Raw genomic sequence first — 15898 nt, forward strand, 5'->3', positions numbered from 1 at the left:
TCAGCCACCCTGGGTTTCTTGCGCACAACTGGGGAAGTAAATGAAAGATGTCATTAATAAAGCCAAGCTTCATTACATTTATACTATGTCGATCAGTTAACCAAAAAAGTGAGCACCATGTGTCAAGTGAAATGTGTCCATTCCATCGCTACTGTGTGACAAACTGGAAAGCTGAGAGGCAGAGTCTCAGAAAACCACTTAGCGGCTACGCTAGGCTAATCAAAGGTGAGAGGTCGCCATCAAACTGTGTGTGCTTAACCCCTGCGCTTCCTGGAACACCACACTCCCTGGAGGAGGATGAAGACACGGCAAGCGCACTTTTTCCAAAGTTTGGGAATCCCCGAACCCCTGGGCTCTCCTTTTTCCCTCTCAGACTGTCTGTCTTTTCCCCTGTCCAGTTTGAATGGGCCGCATCATTAGCAGCAGATTTAATGGCAGGGCAGACGAAGAGCAAGAGCGAGGGGCACAGGCGGGGTTAAGGAGGTCTCGTATGTGTCAGTTCTGTGGAGGGTGTCAGCGAGGAGACAGATTGAAGAAGTATTTCCTTGGTCAGAGGAAAGGCCCTCTCACTGGAGAGCTCAGACATCATAAATTCTCTGTGATTCTTTCCATGCTCCTCACTCTTAGTTCTTCTCCCACCGAGCCGAAATTCTAGTCAAAGTGTCAAAAATGACCTTATTCATAATTTCCCCCGGGTGGCTCTGTGAATCAGTCCTTCACACAGCAGGCCCCGCTTTCACATGGTCTCTATTCATCAATGTCTACAGTAAAACAATACATGTCTGCATTAGCATTTTCCCAAGCTCGATTAGAACCACCTCCACTGATACCTCACTGGACTTTAACAGTACCATTTATATTTATAATTCTCTCAGGTATAGCCGTATTTTGTGACTATTTTTCATCATACAAATTCTATTTCATACAGACTTTACTGTGAAATACAACAGACACCCACTTTGACACTTTCACACGCTCTCACTTGACTCTCTCTATATATATTCTTACATCTAAACTAACACAGCACAAATCATTAACATTCTTATGTTGACTGGCAGTTTTATCGCTCCAGCTGCACAAAGTGGACACTCCCTTTGAAGCTGAGTAATAGTCGGGATCAGATGAGCAGCAATAGTTGAATTTCTTTTTGAAAAGCGGGACAGGCTCTGTCTATCCACTTTAAAATGTGACAGAGGGATTTACACAATCACCTCTGGACCAGTTCAATCATCAGGTTATTCACGTTCCTCAGATTCCCCGAAGAGGAGACATGACAGGAATAGCCGGCAGAGCAAAAATAAAATACTGGTCCCATACACTGGAAAACAAAAACAAAAACAAAAAAGCTAAATATAAAATCTTTCTCTGAAGAGATTCAAGCTGGTTCTTATTTGTAATGCACAAGTCTGCCCTCTTCTGGTGCAGGCTGAAGGGCTTGGTTGAATTTATAGGAGAAAGTTGAATTGCTGCAGTTTTCTGTCTATTGTGATACTTATGAAAATCTAAATTTTGGTGACTATAAGTTAGAGGATACAGTGATAAAAATGCAGCAACTTTCTCCAAACTGGATCTAGTCATGTTGGACATGGGAGATGAAGAATTTACAAAACCTTTTGAGAGGACTTTTTAAATTTTTTTACATTTTGCCATATTCCTACCCTTAAATGGTTCTCAGTAATTGCATAACTGACAACTGAAAGGCGAAAGACACATGATTTCTTTTTTTTCACATAAAAAAGTCTAACATTTGTGGTCTACATTTGCATTCAGCTAACCAGGTGAGCCAGATTGATAATGTGTAGCGCTCTCTGTTCTGCACATTATTAATCTTGGCCTGCTCCCATTGAATCCGTTTGGGAAAGGAGGGACATTCAGTAGAACTTTCTGAGCTTATTGGGCGGAACAACACCTAGTGCCTGCCTACCAAAGGTTGGTTTTAGCCAATCACGGTATCAAATGAAAATGTAAGCAGCAGGCGCCATGATAAACCAAAACAATTTACACTGGTCAAGGCAATTCTTGCTGTTCTTTTTTCATTGAAGAAATCGTGGATTCTGACACAACAGATGTGATAACTGCGACTACACGTGCGTACTCCTGCGCTGCAATGTTTATTTTATTTTGGCTCTTGGCTCAGCAGCTCTTGTTTTTGTCACAGCCGGTATGTCCTGCCTTAATACTGCAAAGTGAGTGGCCACACCGTCTTTGGTGCAGAACCAAGCTATTGAGCCTGGACAAGACTGATGCTTGTGACCATGTGTACACTGAAATACTGCAAGAATTAAGCTTACAGGCGAGGTTAGCATTCAGCACCCTTTGCTACAAATTCCTTGGATAAAATCCAATGCAACCAACTACCTTCAAATAATACCAAAATTAGTAAAAAAGAGTCCATTTGAGAATAATCTAATTTCAGTATGAACACAGCAGTGAAGATCTCACAGCTTTGTCAGAGAATATTGGAGATCAAACAGCATCATGGAGACAAAGGACACATCATATGGGTCAGGGACAAAGTTGTGGAGATGGGTAAGGAAGGGTTAAGTTATAAAATGAAATTCTCTGAAAAATGGGAAATCTAAGAATGGAAAGAGTATGGCTCAACTCTCATCAGCGTTGATAAGAAGGAGGACAGAGCATGGCAATCCTGGATAAAAACATGTTAGGAGCTACAAAAGGTGTAATTTTCGTTGACATTTTGAATGGCTGTAATAAGCAGGGAGTATAGGTTGCAAACGAGCATGGACCACACATCTGAAAAAAATTTAGAGAGGTTTTTAGGAATATTTTGCTATTTGGCAATATGTGAAGGAAGAAATGCAATTTGATGCGCATTATGAATATAACATAGAATTCAACTTTTTTATTGTCATTACACTGTCACAAGTACAAGCAACAAAATGTGGCTTCTCTGCTTTTAACCCATCCCCTAGGGCAGCAGTGGGCTTCCACATGAGGCAAATGGTGGTCACACCAGATACTGCCGCCGGGAAGCGTTCTGGGGTTAAGGGTCTTGCTCAGGGACCCAGAGTGCAGGCACTGGGGATTGAACTGGGTTCTTGCATCCTTCTGTAAGTGCAAGTGCACTGCTCTAACCACTAGGCCAACATAAATACTATGTTCCCATACCAGGAGTCGAACCCGGGCCACCTGGGTGAAAACCAGGAATCCTAACAGCTAGACCATATGGGAGCTATGCATATAACGCAAATATTTCTGCTGTTTGAAGACACAGACAGCGAAAACAGCTGATCTGTCATGTGAGGTAAATGTTTGCTATGTCAGAAATTATTCAGCAAATGTGTTTCCATCTCCCGTTTAGGGCATTAAATCTTTTTTGGAAAAGCCAAAAACTACTTTAAGTATTTTTTTTTTTTTTTTTTGCAAAATTGAGGTGGTTATTTCAAATTTTGTCATTTCCATCAACCATTTCTACTGCAATACTTCAAAATGTGCACAAGAAAACATTGACGGAAACACAGCTAATGGAATGGTTTAACAAAAGCAAATTCCTTTGGTAGAATGGCCCAGTCAAAGTCCACAACTAATCTTGGTTGAAAATCTTTGCCAGAACCTGAAAATGACAGTCTTCATCCAATGGAGAACGCATTTCTGTATCTTCATATTCAAAGCTGATAAAAACATACCACACAAAAAATACAAATTTATGCAAATAAAAAATATTTTTTTCTAAGAAAATCCACTTTACCTACCAAAAACAAAACAAAGCAAAACAAAACAAAACAAAACAAAACAAAAAAAAAATGCTTTTTTAACATTTATCAACAGGTATGTTTTTATTACACAACTCAGTTGAAGACTCAATCCAAAATATTTAAATGTCTTAATTCTAACTCAGAGATTAAATACTATGTACTTATCAAGAATCAGACTGAAGAAACCAGATTGAAAGGACACACAGAAAGAAGTAATTTAAAATAGGAACTGAAACATGCATAAGGAGAGGCACAATGGACACAGAGCACATCAAATACTTTCAGTGGTTAAATGTTCCAGCATGCCTGAATCAAATGATTGCATTACTTCCTCAGTAGCTATCGATGGCTGTTGAGGCCTCTTCATCAACATTGTATTTGAGACAGGCGTGTGGAGGCAAGGGACTAAATCATAGGATGGCATTTATGTTCATTATGCATTTCTGCATTTACACTAAAGAAAAGGGGATGCAAAAAATATTAGGTTTTATGATGGCTGACTTACTTTCCGTTGGTTATTCCCTCTGTAACAGCAATTAAAACTTCTTCCTTCCTCATGTCCCAACAGAGGCAGAGAGAGCGATCTCTAAGCTCCCCTGTGCCACATAGCTAAACAAGCACTCTCCAAAACATTGCTGGTTACCATGACAGTGATACTGGCCTGAGAAAATAAGGAATATGAAGAAACCCTTGTTTTATTCAATTCAGTGGATTAAATCTTATTTAAATACAATTTTATTTATACATTACAAAGTCAATTCAGTCAAATTGTCCAGACAGATTGGTCAAAAAGTTCCCATCTAAGGAAACTCAGCAGATTGCATCAAGTTATTGACTTGCAGCATTAATTTCTTCAGAAAGAGTGTGTAGCCACAATGGACAGTAATCTACATTGATGATGACTTAGCAGCAATCCTACCAAGCATGCATGTCGTGACGGTGGAGAGGAAAACTCCCCTTTAACAAGAAGAAACCTCGAGCAGAACCAGGCTCAGTGTGAGCGGCTATCTGCCATGACCACCTGGGGGTTAGAGAAGAAGGAGCAGAGACACAAAAAAACTCCAGTTGACTTCAGACGTGTATATGTGTGTATTTTGTATTTTGTTTTATTTTATTTTTTCCAGACAAAGATAACCAGAGTAAATATATAAAGCACTTATGAAATTATTTGATATATTAATAAAAATAAGTTAACTAAACCTTTGTTAAATCATTCCTAACTGTGAGGAACCAGCGATTTTTATCACATACAGAGCATAGTACTACTCTTTCATCTTGATTCCTAAACATGAGACCTTTGCTTCTGGTGCCAAATAAGCAGGCAGTCTTTTTCAGCAGCTGCTATTCAGTTCAGATTTTGCTGTTGTTAAATGTCCTTTTGAGTTTTGTGTGGTACTGGTCCTTTTTTCCCCCCTGTCCTGCTTATACTACCAATATGATTGATGCTTTGTGGACAACTTTGATTTATTTTATTTTTCCACGGCACTTGTGTTAGACTGCCAGAGCAACCATGCTGCCATTGTTTACAGGTGGCACAACCCAAGGAGAAGGTACAGACCAGTAATTCTACTTATCATCATGGGAAACGTGAGTTCCCTTCCCAAAAACCTGGATGAATTGGCCCGAATCAACGTTCTTAATGAGAGAGCAGTGTGGCTCACTGCACCAACTCCAGACAAACATATAAATATGGATGGCTTTCATTAACTCCGAGCTGACAGAACCATACTATCCGAGGAAGTCTTTGCTGTAAGGACAGCCTCAGCTGTTAGCCTGAGGCTGCGGGAGTTTACATGCTGTCACGATAACTGTGTATGACCCCCCCCAGGTAAATCTGCAAGAAGGTGCAATGTCCAGCAGACTCCAAACACAGCATACACAGGACCTTTTTCGGAACTCCTGGGATATTAATCTCCCTATAGTTTCCCCACCTAAACCATTATATCACCTGCTGCACCAGAAACACTGGACCTATTTGTATGGGTAAAGTTGCACAGCTGCACAGCCACAGCAAGTGTTATATTACTTCTGTTTTCCCTGCTTCTTTCTTTGTTAATTTCCTGTTCAATTGCTGTAAATGAAGGCTACTCGTATCACACATTCCTGGAAAAGAAACTGTGAGAAACCATATTTTTGGTTTAGTATGAGGATGGGAATGCAGCCAGGCCTCGTTACTACCAGACCTGTTGATCTTAAAAAATAACATAATTATAACCTACAGTATCTGACAACTGACCTTGAAATATGAAACAGAAAAATGTGAATGACAGGTGAAAAAAATGACCTCCATGAATTTCAAGGTGGAAACCATTACTGACCAAAAAAGGACCATTCTCCCATTTGCCAATAACATCCTGATTATTACTACTGGGGAAATAAAAATATGTTAACTAATAAGACAAATGTGGAACCTTCTGGAACAATTTGTATTTCGTTACATCTAGTGTAAAAATAACACAGTCTTTAAGAAGAAATAAAATCATATCTACTGTCAAACATGGTGGTGGTAGAATAATGGTCCTGGCCTATTTTCTGCTTCAGAACCTGAACGACTTGCTGTAATGAAACCAAGAAATTCAGCTCTTCACCTAAGAATGCAGGGAAGAATTTCTTATATTGCACTTATATAGTTTTTCATATATGGGACCAGGCTGCTTTTAATTATTTCCCTCAGTAAATGAAATCCTTGTCAGGTGTTAATTCTTTGCCTGTGTGTGATGATTGGGAGGATTAAAATACTTTTTCAAAACATTGAACATAAAACGCATACAGGTACTTATACATTTATCCATGCAGCTGCACAAAATGTTGGGTTTGTGGGTGTCGGTATTCTGCAGATGTTCAGCTCAGGCTGCTGTAGTTGAACCATATTTGCTTGTACCTGTAATTGCATGTTTCCTCATGTTTGTTGCGCCTTATAGACATGAAGTAAACCAAATCTACAATCTGTGACTCTTACCCTTGCTTTGTCTTACACATGCAAACTTGTGTCTGGTTCAGTATTTATCCTTCAGTTTTCTCTAAATGCTACCATATTTAAAATGGCGTCAAATAACATTAAAAAACAAGTTTGGAGCATCCAGTTCTCCTTATGTGTTAGGTCAACATCTACAAATGAGTTATTGTATAGACACAAATACAAACAGTACAGAAACCCAAGAACACATAGCTATTCTAACTGACTGATCATTATAGTCTGGGGAAATTATGCTGAAATATCAGTCCATGAGCATATTTACATTCCAAAACATAACACACTAGTGTGCAAACACACACATCTATGCACTCTGCACTCAAGGACGGGCATTTCTGCTCCCATCCCTCATTAATAACACTACAATGCAATCATTATAGCTTGAGCTGGCAAGAAGTTACTCACTAAAGGTCTTTATAAAGATAATCATCAAAAGTCAGTCACTCGCATTCTCTCTTTAAGACACACACACACACACACACACACACACACACACACACACACACACACACACACACACACACATCCATAGACACTAACAGATTCCAATTACAGACTGGTGAAAGATATGACTACACAGTTTAGTTCTCCTCTGTTTCCATAGATTTTAGGAAGCCCTATGAAAGCAACTGCAATAATTCCCATTCTTAAGAAATATCTGTTGGGTGCCAAAATGTAATAAATTAATGAAAAATTAGATATTTATATTCATGGCAAATTTCCAAATTAATAAGGCCAGTTTGTCAATGACTACTTACATATGTGAATAAAGTCTGTATTACTTTGCCATACTATATTGTATATATATGCAATCATATGGAAGGACTTATGCTTTGTCCTTGGTAGTGGTAATTTTCGACCTCCGAGTTGGAAATTCCAGCTACACTCAACAAAAAAATAAACGCAACACTTTTGGTTTTGCTCCCATTTTTTATGAGATGAACTCAAAGATCTAAATTTTTTCCACATACACAATATCACCTTTTACCTCAAATATTGTTCACGAAACAGTCTAAATCTGCAATAGTGAGCACTTCTCCTTTGCTGACATAATCCATCCCACCATCAAGATGTTGATTAGACACCATGATTAGTGCACAGATGTACCTTAGACTGCCCACATGAAAAAGGCCACTCTGAAAGGTGCATTTTTATCACACAGTACAATGCCACAGATGTTGCAAGATTTGAGGGAGCGTGCCAATTGGCATGCTGACAGCAGGAATGTCAACCAGAGCTGTTGATCGTGTATTGAATGTTAATTTCTCTACCATAAGCCTTCTCCAAAGGCGTTTCAGAGAATTTGGCAGTACATCCAACCAGCCTCACAACCGCAGACCACATGTAACCACACCAGCCCAGGACCTCCACATCCAGCATGTCCACCTCCAAGATCGTCTGAGACCAGCCACTCAGACAGCTGCTGAAACAATCGGTTTATATAACCAAAGAATGTATGCACAAACTGTCAGAAACCGTCTCAGGGAAGCTCATCTGCATCCTCGTCGTCCTCATCGGGGTCTCCACCTGACTCCAGTTCGTCGTCGTAACCGACTTGAGTGGGCAAATGCTCACATTTCCTGGCGTCTGGCACTTTGGAAAGGTGTTCTCTTCACGGATGAATCCCGGTTCACACTGTTCAGGACAGATGATAGACAGCGTGTGTGGTGTCGTGTGGGTGAACGGTTTTCTGATGTCAAATGTTGTGGATCAAGTGGCCCATGGTGGCGAAGGGGTTATGGTATGGGCAGGCGTATGTTATGGATGAAGAACACAGGTGCATCTTATTGATGGAATTTTGAATGCACAGAGATACCGTGACGAGATCCTGAGGCCCATTGTTGTGCCATACATCCATGAACATCACCTCATGATGCAGCAGGATAATGCACGGCCCCATGTTGCAAGGATCTGTACACAATTCTTGGATGCTGAAAACATCCCAGTTCTTGCATGGCCGGCATACTCACCGGACATGTCACCCATTGAGCAAGTTTGGGATGCTCTGGATCCTCGTGTACGACAGCGTGTACGACAGCGTGTACGACAGCGTGTACCAGTTCCTGTCAATATCCAGCAACTTCGCACAGCCATAGAAGAGGAGTGGACCAACATTCCACAGGCCACAATTGACAACCTGATCAACTCTATGCGAAAGAGATGTGTTGCACTGCATGAGGCAAATGGTGGTCACACCAGATTCTGACTGGTTTTCTGAGTCCCCAGACCCCCCTCAATAAAACAAAACTGTACCATTTAGAGTGGCCTTTTATTGTGGGCAGTCTAAGGCATGCCTGTGCACTAATCATGATGTCTCATTAGCATCTTGATATGGCACACCTATGAGGTGGGATGGATTATCTCAGCAAAGGAGAAGTGCTCACTATCACAGATTTAGACTGGTTCGTGAACAATATTTGAGGGAAATGGTGATATTGAGTATGTGGAAAAAGTTTTAGATCTTTGACTTCATCTCAAAAGTGTTGCGTTTATATTTTTGTTAAGTGTAGAATGGCAATTACGAGTCGGAAAGTCAGAAAGTCGAAAAGGTTAGCAGCATTGAGTAAAATAAGTATGTAATTTATGTAACATTAATTTTAGTCAGTCATAGAGGTACTACTTTTCAGTGCTAAGACGGGTTGTTTCAGCACTGTTTATATGCTCAGAAAAAACACGTAGAACAATGTTATTGAACACTGTTACTGTTTTAGCAACAGCGGCCAAACAAGCAATGAGAGATGGCCACCTATTGTTATTTAATATTTCAGGTTCAGTTTACCACGGCTTAAAAAAAGACTTTGATTTTGCAATAAAATGTGACTTTATAATGTATTCTGTGTAATGGATAATGCTGGTGAACCCAATATTGAGCCAAACACACTTATGATTTAAAAGGTTTATTGAAAGGGATGAGTGGCAGGTGAGGCAGGCAAGCAGAACCAGACTTGACCAGATGTAGGTGGTGACAGGCCAAACCAGTGAAGAGGCAGGGGCTGACCGAGGGACCTCCAAAATGGGCAGAGCGAGTGGCTGGAACTCACGGAGAAACAGGCAGACTTGTACAGCTTGCAGACACAGGGAACTTTTCAACAGAAGAATCCAGCTGGCTGAGCACACAGAAACTGGTAGTGGCAGCGCACATCACAAGAGACAAGACACTCTGACAGGGATGAGTTGGCTGAGGCAGAGAAATATAGACAGGGGAACAGGCGAGCAGAGTTGGCAGTAATTACTGGCAGCAGGTGGAGCTGATCTGGGCTAATTGACTGGTGACTGAGCTAATTTGATAGTGGCTGGTGGCTGAGAGGTGACAGGCTGAAACTAGAAAAAGTCCAAGCCAAAAAAACAAAAACCTAAAACATGAAATTAAATTCTGAGGCTCAGGTTGGCTATATTTGTATGTTTAACAATGACTTTTGTATGAGCGTCCATGTTTTTTCCAACTGTCTGTATATTTAATGCTGCATCCCACCTTTTTGCATTTCAGTTTCTCTCTTGTCATTCAGCTATTATTGTAATTTCAATGTTGAGGTGCATCATCAAATATTTTAAACTTTCACTGTGGCCCATCAGATAGACCCTGTGTCTAATTGGTTAACCTCAACAGGAACTTCACCTCAGACCAGATATCTTGATCAAAGCCCTTTAGCCTCGACCACTGCATTTACAGCAGAGTCTGACAGAAAACATGAAAACGCTGCATTACATTATATATTTATTGACATTATGTTTATTTACCATTAGATGTCTACCAAATCATTAATCAGTGCATATCAGAATAATTAAGTAACCATAGCATGATTTTTTACTGATTTGTGGAACTTTTGTCTCTTCAGCATAAAATTTGCCATTGGAGTTGTTGAGTAAGATTTTAAAGTGTCAACTCAAATATCCTATGATTCAATAGGGCCTATTTAATAAAACTTGTTACTTAAATTCCCTTTATGGCCTCAGCCTTACAAAGTTCAATTTCCCGAATTGTCCACCTTGAAATATACAGAAATACCATAAAATCTAAAAAATCAAAAATGCCATAAAGACATGATTTACTACTTTCATACTTCATTTCAACCTCCATCATGTTTCTTTCCAAGTTCAACAAAGATAAGTCACAGAATGAAGTTAACTAGTTCTTTGGTTACAGCTAGGCACACTGAAAATAATCCATAAAGCACACCCCACTGCACTTTACAGACACATAAAACATCATTTAAACCCCCATTGGACCAGTTAATTTGCATGGCAGAACTTCCCATTGCATCACCAAAAAGCATTGGCAACCCAGTCCATCCAAGTCATACACATTTTTTCAGATATGACCCAGTTAATTTTGGCTTATGAGGGCTCCTGGGTAAGCACTAGCCAAGTTCAACTGGCCCTCCACCATGTAGTGAAACATCCACAGTACAAAGAGCACATCTGGAGTTAAACAAGCTCCAAATTCTCAAAGCCTGAGGGGAGCCAGGGTGTAGCCCACTGTGGTTAGTTCATGCTGCTAAGAAGTAAGCTTGGGATGCAGGACCCACCTCTTGAACCTTCTTAAAAAGGTGATGCATAGTTTTCAAAATATTTTGCAAATAAAAAAGTGAAAGGTGTTGGATGTATTTATAGGTATCCGCCACGGGGTAGTTTGTAGAACCAGTTTTAGCTGCAATTACAGCTGTAAGTATTTTAGGTATGTCTCTACCAGTTTTGTTCATCTAGAGACTGCCATAGTTGCTCATTAATTTTCACAAAATAGTTCATGCTCAGTCAGATTGGATTTAAAGCACATCCAATCATCAATTCTTGCCACAAATTTTCAATTGGATTTAGGTATTGACTTATTGTCCATATTAACTTATGAATATGTTTTGATATATACAAAAACATGAATACAAATATCTAATAATTCATTAATTTATTAAATTTTGCCACCCAACAGACATTTCTTAAGAATGTAAATTATTGCAGTTGCTTCCAAAGGGTTTCCTAAAACCAATGGTAACAGACGATAACTAAACTGTGTAGTCATGTCTTTCACCAGTCTGTGATTGGAATCTGTTAGTGTCTATGGATGTGTGTGTGTGTGTGTGTGTGTGTGTGTGTGTGTGTGTGTGTGTGTGTGTGTGTGTGTGTGTGTGTGTGTGTGTGTGTGTGTGTGTGTGTGTGTGTGTGTGTGTGTGTGAACCATTTCATTGTACTTACAATGGTTTAGGGTTATTTTCCCACTGGAGGTTAATCTGCACCCCAGTCTCAAGTTTTTTTTTTTTGTTTGTTTGTTTTTTTTAGCTTCAATTAGGTTCACCTTCACGATTATTCTGTATTTAGGCTCTACATTTTCCTCAATGACTCTGACCAGTTTTCCTTTCCCTGCTGACAAAAAAAGCATACCCATAGTATGATGATGCCACCACCATGTTTCAATGTATGGTGTATTGTGCCATTACACATATTTTTAAGTTATTTAATTTTAGATCCTTAGTCTGTTAGATATTGTCCAGTGAATATCAGCCCAAGCAGCCGATATTAGGACAATAGTTGAAAGGGTGATTTGAGTACTGGCGTTCTTTTAAAAGCAAACTCTGCACACATATGTAACAAAATGAGTAACAACTTCTCTTCAGTATAAAAATGTAATAACAGCTATAAAATGAACATCCAGAGAACACCACTATAGAATATTGTTCATCTGAATTAATATCATACTTCAATCAAAAATCCTCTCTACTAGGCTAGTTTCACTAGCCTAGTAGAGAGGATTTTTAGTTTCACTAGCCTAGCAGATAGGTGCAGCTTGTTAAGAGGCAATCAAGAGTTAGATAAAGGGGATAGCTGTTCCTGACAGCAAGCACTAGTTGGTTAACTCACTGAGTGATAACCAGGCCTCCTTTTGCACCACTTGATGCATCTTAATGCCTCTCTTGCTTTACCACTCCTTGTCTTTTCCTTACCGTCCCCAAGCCTGGTCTTCTCCGGATTCCTGAATCCCCTGCTGTTGTCTACTGGTTCCTATGACCGCTTCCAGGTAATAATTGTCATCCTCAATGATTTCCTGCCATTGCAACCCCAGAGTAAGCCTCACCTTCTCCAGCCTGTCCACCCTTCGGTGTTCAGCAGCTCCATAAGAAAGAGCTTTACCAATTACACTGCCACACATTGATCCAGTAATCTGTTCTACATTAGATGGTAATAGCGGGTGATCTATCTTCCCTGGATGATGTCAGAGCTAACAGGACGTCAGACCAGGTGTACCTACTATGAAGAAAAAGAGAGAGAGAGCAAAAAGTTAAAAGTTGAAATGACAACAGTCATTTCAATGTAATGCAATGCAAAACTGGAGAACAGTAGAAATCAGTAGAGTGAGAAAAATAGACCCTGATGTCCTCCAGCAGCCTAAGCCTATAGCAGCATAACTATAGAGATAGCTCAGGGTAACATGAGCCACTCTAACTAGAAGCTTAGTCAAAAAGGAAAATTTTAAGATTAGTCTTAAAAGTAGACAGGGTGTCTGCCTCATGGACCAAAACTGTGAGTTGGTTTCACAGGAGAGGAGCCTGATAGCTAAAGGATCTGCCTCCCATTCTACTTTTGGAGACTCTAGGAACCACCAATAGACCTGCAGTCTGGGAGCGAAGTGCTCTGTTAGGAACATACGGGGTAATCAGAGCTCTGATATATGATGGAGCTTGATTATTAAGGGCTTTGTATGTGATAAGGAGAATGTTAAATTATATTCTTGATTTAACAGGAAGCCAATGAAGGGAAGATAAAATTAGAGAAATATCTTGTTAATTTTCATCAGAACTCTTGCTGCAGCATTTTGGATCAGCTGAAGACTTTGAACTGCATTTTGTGGACACTTAAAACTGGGGTGTCTGAAGGTTCATGATCAAGCACTGGCTTCTTTGTTATCTACTCGGAAAATATTAAAACTTAATCTGTTCTTCGTTGGTTAATTTAAAACAATAGAGAATCATATGGTTATACTCAGCTGTTTCAGCAGAAGGGTACACGGAATGGGCTTATGTTTGGCGTCTACCCTCGTTGGACCCACTCAATGCACCCGTAGGATTTTTTTTTTTTTTTTTTTTTTTTTTTTTTTAAAGGAAAATTTTATATTTATTCTGAGATATACTATGAAATGAAAAGAATGGTTACAGAAATCTTCACCCATAGGTGCAATGTCCAATGTATTGAGTGACATTCCATTTATGTAAACACAAATGATACCGAAACAAGATTGAGGACACTGAAAACGATCGGACAACCTGTAAAAAGACTCCTGGGTGTATTTTAACCATTTATAGGACACATATATTTTAAAAAAAATCTAAATTGCATCCTAGAGTGTTGATAAATAATAGAAGACATTTATTTTTTTTTATTCTTTTGTGCATTACATTTTTTTTCATTTTCATGCAGAAAATCAAGGGTAAGGAAGTGACCGTATATTACTGTGACTTGTTTTACTGTAACATGTTTAAACTACGCCTTCTCTAAATGGTTAGAAATAATAGTTAAATAATAAACTTCAGATAGGCTTTCATAGGCCAACATGTACAACAATGATTTTAAACTCTTTGGAATCTCTGAGTTTAAGTGGCCCTATCTGGCCACCCTATGAAACATTTCTGGAGGCGCCACTGGAGGCCGGCCGGAGATGCATGACTCAACCAATTATTACTACAGAGATAAGTCCAGAAAGGACTTATCTCTGTCCCGTAGGATTTCAACTGAACCCAGCTCTTGGAACCCCTTCGGGATGGCATCGAGAAGATAGGTAAGAGGGTTAGCCATACTAGGATTCTCGGGGATCCCATGCATCCTAAATTGTATAAATCACGCAGATGGATCTGCTGGATCATTCTCTCAGAACCAGTGCAACCTCCTGGATTCTGGTAAGGTTAGTGGCTTTTGTTCAGACTTCTCACATTTTCATTGAGTTGCTCTTGGCCACTAGCTCTGTCTTTTCCCCCACAGTGGTTCCAGAAATTGCTTAAGTCAGTTCCAGTTCCAGCAACACCCGTTGCTTTAAACATTTTCAAAATTTAATTCCTCTGTTGACTGAATTATTGGGTCTCAATATTCTAGTCCATTACAGGTTCATAGTCACCTGGTTACCTCGTGATGTAGAGCTGTGTGTCGTCTGCATAGTTATGGTAACTTATGTTGTTTTTTAATAACTGAGCTAGAGGGAGCATGTAGATATCTAATAAGAGAAGACCCAAGATGGACCCTAAGGGAGCCCTGCATGTGTTTTTTGTGGTCTCTGATATAAAGTTACCTACTGACTAGGGCCGGACGATAATTTAATAACAATATATATCCATAGATAGACGTATATCAATGGTAGAAAAAAATAGGGTCAATAAAAAGTTCAATGGAATAACAGTTATCCTTCATTTTGCATTCTAGCAATGTAGATTAATGTTATAGTCACTATATCCTCCGAACCAATCACAAACACAGACCCAGAAACGCTCTGTCACCAAGCTCCACCCCTTCTAAGAGTTCAGGGAGCATGAGTTTTTTGGTAAAAAGTTGGTTGAATAAAGGGTTGAGTTTCAATTCAGTGTTTGTGTTCTGTATCTAAAATAGGTTGCTAAGAAAGAGCATAGACTGCCCAGGGATGCACTTAAAATATGTTTGAATTTCTTGATAATTATCTATATCGACCAATATGATTTTTTTTCCTATATCGTCCAACACAAAATACTCCCTGTCCTTCAAGTAGAATTTAAACCAGTTCAGTGCTGTACCAGAAAGGCGGCCCAGTTTTCCGACTAAAACTTAAATGCAGGTTGTGGACAGATATGTGTATAAATTGTAATCTCTGTCAAAATTGTATTGAAATGTGTTTGTATTGTATACATGTTTTTTATATTTTTAATTGACAATATTTTTGTATCTGTAGGTTTAAATAGGGGCCCCAGGAAGATTACCTGTCTGTAAAGCTCAGCTAAGAGTGATCTGAATAATAAAACATACTGGTCAGAATGTGAACTATATCTGGTTCATGAAAGCAGAAGTACACACTATTCCTAGAAGTGCACACTATTAGCACGCAGCATAGCTTGCGGGTAATAAACTGGGTATATCGTCTAAATCAGAGGTAGGTTGTGGAGTAAAGAAAATTATAACCGTTTATTGATGTCTGCTGTAATTTTTGGTTTGGTGCCTTTTGCAAAATGTATTAATAATGAAATGCAAATTTGTAGTATCTGTT

At 39.4% G+C, this 15898-nt stretch overlaps 1 non-coding gene across 1 annotated transcript; it reads right to left on the reverse strand.

Annotated features, from left to right (window-relative positions):
• Positions 1-3120: 3120 nt before the first annotated feature.
• Positions 3121-3192, reverse strand: trnae-uuc. The gene has a single exon. It is a non-coding gene; the product is annotated as a tRNA-Glu (tRNA).
• Positions 3193-15898: the final 12706 nt, after the last annotated feature.

The sequence above is a fragment of the Fundulus heteroclitus genome, chromosome 22 (assembly GCF_011125445.2).
Source record: "Fundulus heteroclitus isolate FHET01 chromosome 22, MU-UCD_Fhet_4.1, whole genome shotgun sequence".
Classification (NCBI taxonomy): Eukaryota; Metazoa; Chordata; class Actinopteri; order Cyprinodontiformes; family Fundulidae; genus Fundulus; species Fundulus heteroclitus.